Genomic DNA, 5,811 nt, shown 5'->3' with positions numbered 1-5,811 from the left:
TTCCTTGCCTTTCATTCTTTCTACAGTCATTTTATGGCTTTTTGACTTCAGGGACTGTTTTAAAAACAGCAATTTGAAAATGGTTTTTGCTGTGATTAATTATGGTTTTGTAACCGCACCTGGTAGCTAGGATTCTGCCTTGTGAGAATAACAGTGCATGGAATCTCCTCTGATTGTTTTTGTTAGCATTTACTCTGTTTGTTAAAGCTGCATCGCTGGATACTAAGATTCTGCTCAGCTGTCTGTTGATTGCTGTGAGCAATACAAAAGAAGAGAGGCGATATAAATCTCTTCTAGATGAATATAAATGGTACACTGATTCCGAAATATAAAATACCAAAGTGGTGACTTGATATTAACATAAACATATAATCAAATGTAAATTATGATCCATGGTTAGAAAAAAAACATCAGTTATTTATCATTAAAGGGGTCACTTCAGAGTATGAGATAGACATGAATTGTTTCGCTACTTAATTTTCTTCTGAAGGTGGCCTTGCAATTGGGAAAGACTTAACTATAGGACAAGTCTTTTGAAGGAGAACTCTTGCTGTTAAATCAATCCCTTGAGAAAACCAAATGTCTACAAATATAGTGTTTAAGTACGTTAAACTAAAATTACTTCATTTGGTATGTGTAAATGTTTTATTTTGAAATAATTTCAAGCTAATTAGTAGAAGATCCTTGAGAATACTGCAAAGAATTCCTTCATATCCTTCACCCATATTCACCTATTAACATTTTGCTATGTTTCCTTTATCTTCCTCATTTAAGAAAATGAGACCCCTCTTTCCCTAAAATACTTCAGTGTGTATTTCCTAGGAACAAAGTCATCCTGTTCCGTAGCCACAATACAGTGATCAAATTCAGGAAATTTAACACGGGTACAATACTAGCATCTTATCTAGAGTCCATACTCTGTTTAACAATTGTGCCTTCACTTCATTTGTTTTCACAAAACTTCCTCAACAAAGAAGATTTACTCAGTTCTCTTCTATGAGGTTCTTTTTGTTTAAATTTATCAGTAAGTTTTTTCAAATTATATTTTATTGATTATGCTATTACAGTTGTCCTGATTTTCCCCCTTTGCCTCCCCAACCCAGCACCTCCCACTCCCTCAGGCAATCTCCCCACCATTGTTCATGTCCGTGGGTCATGCGTATAAGTTCTTTGGCTACTCCATTTCCTATACTGTACTTTATGTACCCACGGCTATTCTGTAACTACCTATTTGTACTTTTTAATCCCCTCACCTCGTCACCCATTCCCCCACATCGCCCTGCCATCTGGCAACCATCAAAATGCTCTCCATATCCATGATTCTGTCTCTGTTCTTCTTGTTTGCTTAGTTTGCTTTTTAGCTTCAATTCTTGATATATATGTATTTATTGCCATTTTATTGTTCATAGTTTTGATTTTTTTCTTAAATAAGTCCCTTTAACATTTCATATAATAATGGTTTGGTGATGTTGAACTCCTTTAGTTTTTTCTTGTCTGGGGAGTTCTTTATCTGCCCTTTGATTCTAAATGATAGCTTTGCTGGATAGAGTAATCTTGGTTGTAGGTCCTTGCTTTTCATCACTTTGAATATTCTCTGCCAATCCCTTATAGCATGCAAAGTTTCTTTTGAGAAATTGGCTGACAGTTTTATGGGAACTCCCCTGTATGTAACCAACTTCTTTTCTCTTGCTGCTTTTAACATTCTCTTTTTATCTTTAACCTTTAGCATTTTAATTATGATGTATCTTGGAGTGGGCCTCTTTGCATCCTTCTTGTTTTGGACTGTCTATGCTTCCTGGACTTGTATGTGTATTCCCTTCATCAAATCAGGGAATTTTTCTTTCATTATTTTTTCCACTAAGTTTTCAATTTCTTACTCTTTCTCTTCTCTTTCTGGTAGCCCCTATGATGCGAATGTTGGAATGCTTGAAGTTGTCCCAGAGGCTCCTCACACTATCCTCATTTTTTTTAGATTCTTTTTTCTTCTTGCTCTTCTGGTTGGTTGGTTTTTGGTTCCTTATGTTCCAAATCATTGATCTGATTCTCAGCTTCACCCACTCTACTGCTGATTACCTGTAAATTGTTCTTTATTTCAATCAGCGTATCCTTCATTTCTGACTGAACCTTTTTATGCTGTTGAGGTACTAAGTTCCTCGAGCATCCTTAGAACCAGTGTTTTCAACTCTGCATCTGATAGATTGCTTATCTCCGTTTCGTTTAGCTCTTTCTCTGGAGTTTTGATCTGTTTTTTCATTTGGGCCATGTTTCTTTGTCTCCTCATTTTGGCAGCCTCCCTGTGTTTGTTTCTCTGTATTAGATAGAGCTGCTTTGACTCTGTGTCTTGGTAGTATGGCCTAATGTAGTAGGTGTCCTGTAGGGTTCAGTGGCACAGCCTCCCCTCTCACCCAAGCTGAGTACCTGAGATGCACCCTGCATGTGGGCTGAGTATACCTTCCTCTTGTAGTTGAGCCTTGGTTGCTGTTGGCAGGTCAATGGGAGGGATTTACCCAGGTCCATCAGCTACAAGGACTGGTTGTGACCTCTGACCACCAACTTCCAGTCTGTGGAAGATCAGCCGTGCAGGGGCCCCACTCCACAGAGCAGGGCTTCAGCAGGGCTCTTGTACCTCCTTGTGCTCTACCTGGGTCCACTTGGTATAAGCTATAAAGTGATCAGCAGCTGGCTGCTTCCTGTGCTGGGCTTGGAGGTGCTCTATTGAAGCCAGGCTGTGAACCAAGGTCAGCTTTTGCTAGTGCCAGGCCTGGGTCCACTTAGCAAGGTACAGAGGCTTCTTTGAGGGGATTTTGAAAGATCAGAAGCATGTACCAACACAAGTTATTCATATGGAAAAGCTACTGTTAACTGCTTGGGTGGGCCAGTGAGTTGGGTGAGGTGAAGTCTCGGGAAATCACTGGGCGGGGAAAACAGTGTGAGCCAGGTTGATCGTGTCTCAGATATGATGCCTATCGTTCTCTGTGGCTCTGTGGGGGGAGGGCTCAGAAGAGGAGCAATGGCCTCTGCCAGCAGTTTTGTCTTGGAGAAGGTTGTCCCCAGGCTCTCACTCTGATGCCAGACACTTCAGTTCCTCCCCACATGCCACTGCTGCCTTTCAAGCTGCTGCCCTCGTGGTGGAACTCAGTGGGAATGAGTCTGAGTAAATGTGTATGTGGGTTCTTTAAGAGGAACTGCCTGGGAATTCAGCAGTTTCTTTCACCGACTCAATCTCCACTGGTTTTTACAGACAGAAGTCACAAGGGCTTCTCTTCCTGGCACTGGAACCCGGGGCTGGGGACCCTGGTGTGGGGCTGGAACCCCCTCACTCTCAAGATATCCCCCTCGATTTTATCCACCACACACGGGTGTGGACTGGCCTGTTCCACGTCTCCTACCAGTCTGGATGGAAGTGATTTATTTAATTCCATGGTTGCAGGACCTCCATTCAACTCAATTTCTGCTGGTTCTGAGTGATGGTTGTTCTATAGTATTATTGTAATTTTGATGTGGTTGTGTGAGGAGGTGAGCCGTGTTTACCTACACCACCATCTTGGAGATCTATATTTTATATCATTTTTTATTAATTTCATGTTGGAACAATTGGCAGTAGCATCCAAGCTTCCATAGCTAGTAGACGGTGGTGCTAAGAGTCAAACCTCTGTCTGCTGTCTGCTTCTAGAGTCCAGGCAGTTAGAAATGAACAAAGTTATCAGTAAATTTTAACCTGCCTATAAATGCTAGGAAAACTACAGCAGGCTTTGAAAAGCTATTTGAAGAAAACATATACATGTTATCAGCACTAATAGCTTAAAACCATAAATTTGGAATGTTTACCGGTGAACTGTGGGTAACTCTTTTTCATGGATATTTATTTTAGGCCTCAAGTGTTCACTGCTTAATATATGAGCCTTTAGTTTTCTCACCATCCCCACCCCAATGTTTTACAGAGCTTGGGCTCAAGTTTGTAAAGATTAAGAAGAAGATAAGGAAAGTACGTATTACTCCTCCATGGTCATATTTCTCTGGGTCCCTTTTTCCAGGAGACTATATTCTCTATGAACATTTTTACAATTGGGAAAGAGCTCAGAAATGTCAACTATATACCGTAATTAAACAAGTAATATTTTGAGGCTTTTCTCTTTTTCAGGAAAAGGCGCTTCATAGAAGCAGAGATTTGTGCAGAGCTGGGAATTCAGGAACATCCTAATCCCCCCTTTCCCAGCACATGACACACCCTGTCAGACTAGGCCCCTAACCTGCTAAGAAGGTGTGTCTGCCTCAGAAGCCCGCTGTGGGGAATTCCTCACTCCTCCTTCTCAGCCTCTCTGTGTGGGGTTTTCTCTGGAAGGCAGTAGGCCAAGGGAGTCTAAAACTGTTGGTTTAAGCTGGTTTTGTAACCCAGAACAGTATTCAGCTGTATCTCTTTGTAGCAGGTTATCAGAATTTCCCACTCAGAATCCACTGCAGTATACACTTTCCTGTGAGGAGATTTCAGGGTCCGCGTCCTCCCAAGGAGAAGTGCATCCAGGCAGATTTTTGAGTTTTTGCCTGTAATTCTGCTCCCTCCCTATCTCCCATCCTGAATTAATTCTCTCTCTCTGAATGATGAGTTCCTGATTGAAGCCTGATTAGCCTGCTCCCTAGAGCCCTGGGAATATCATCCTCTGTAGACATTTGCATTACATGTACTGGTTTAATTTCTTGCTAGTTGGCTTCCTATTTTAATGACCTAAACTCTACAGTTAATGAGTCAGGTTTTCAGGGACAATAGCACTCAAGAAACAAAACAGGATTTAGAAATTCAATTTTTGAGTGGTGCTGTAAGATCATTCCCACCGCCACCCAGTGGAGAAGAGAATGGTTCCCTGGCATCACTTCCTAACGAGGTGACCTCCTTAAGTGGAGTGGCAAAATTTTTTAGAACAATGGTGTCCAGCTATAGGGCTGCAGACCTCCAAGAACTGGAAAAGTATCACACTCCTCTCCACTAACTGGAGATGTTTGCGCACTAACCAGAGATGTCTGGCGTACACTTTATAATCATTTCTCCAAAACCATGGGTTTGAGAAAAAAAACAGGACTGATTAAAATAGTCACTATTTAAATTCACTTTATCATTAACACCACCCCCCTCAGCCTCTACTATGAGCTGTTGTTAAGCATCCAACCACTATTATGTGGGAGGGGGCCTTAAAAGACGTCCTTTGTCATTGGAAATGTTGGGGACTGGTACCCTGGAAGGTATTTTACTCTGCTGGAATTTTTTTCTCCTGTGTGCTCCTAGTACACTCTTTTCCTTTTAAGAAGACAGTTGTTCACATGCAAATCACTTGTCTTCTCTCATTTCCAGCTTAATACAAGATAAAATGTAATGTGAATGTTCTAGCTCCAAAAAGTAAAATATCTACCTTCACACAAAGTATGTCATTGAAGCAAAAATGTTTTTACAATTTCAAAGTGCTAATAAATGTATATTATAATAACCATCAAAATAATGAAGTGATTTCTAAGCATTCTTTAATTTACCTCCGAATTTGCCTTCTTGGCTCTATTAGAAATTATATCCAGGTGCTTTCAGCTACAATTTGTAGAACACCTGATTAAAAATAACTTAAAAGGATTTTGTTATTTAAATGAACACGATGTTTGGAGAGAGGTGATTCTAGTGTCCAGCGGGCTAAATAGCTGCGAGTACCAGAGGCTTTCCAGCTTTCCTTTCTGCCATCTTCAATGACAACATGAGCCTCAGGCATTACATTTGCATAACTGAATTCACAATTAGAAAACTCATTTCCGTTTTAGTATCTATTATTTGAG

Source organism: Desmodus rotundus, chromosome X, assembly GCF_022682495.2.
Source record: "Desmodus rotundus isolate HL8 chromosome X, HLdesRot8A.1, whole genome shotgun sequence".
In the NCBI taxonomy this organism is placed as follows: domain Eukaryota; kingdom Metazoa; phylum Chordata; class Mammalia; order Chiroptera; family Phyllostomidae; genus Desmodus; species Desmodus rotundus.
This window is presented reverse-complemented; position numbering follows the sequence as displayed.